This window comes from Cyprinus carpio, unplaced genomic scaffold (genome assembly GCF_018340385.1).
Source record: "Cyprinus carpio isolate SPL01 unplaced genomic scaffold, ASM1834038v1 S000006508, whole genome shotgun sequence".
Lineage (NCBI taxonomy): Eukaryota > Metazoa > Chordata > Actinopteri > Cypriniformes > Cyprinidae > Cyprinus > Cyprinus carpio.
The window spans coordinates 72,117-72,455 of NW_024879176.1; positions in this window are offsets into that span (position 1 = coordinate 72,117).

The window sequence follows — 339 nt, forward strand, 5'->3', positions numbered from 1 at the left end:
CTAGGTAACACTACAATAAAAGGTACATGAATAATTAATGTACTAACACTGCAGACACCCTTAGTGGAGCAGGACGCCGCATACGTATACTAAGTTACTTAACTTCTAACATGAACTGTGCATGATTAGTGAAGACATGAGCAAATTATTAATCAATCAATCAGACATCTTAACTATCGACTTGAAATCATATGCGATTTGCATGAAGAACGGGTCAGGGTCATCTATATAACTAGCATGTTAGTACTATGTTTGATAGTTAATGCATCAACGTTTAGGGGTTAACTGAAGAGGACTAGGAGATATTCTGTCCTAAAACAAATTTAATATTGTCATAAT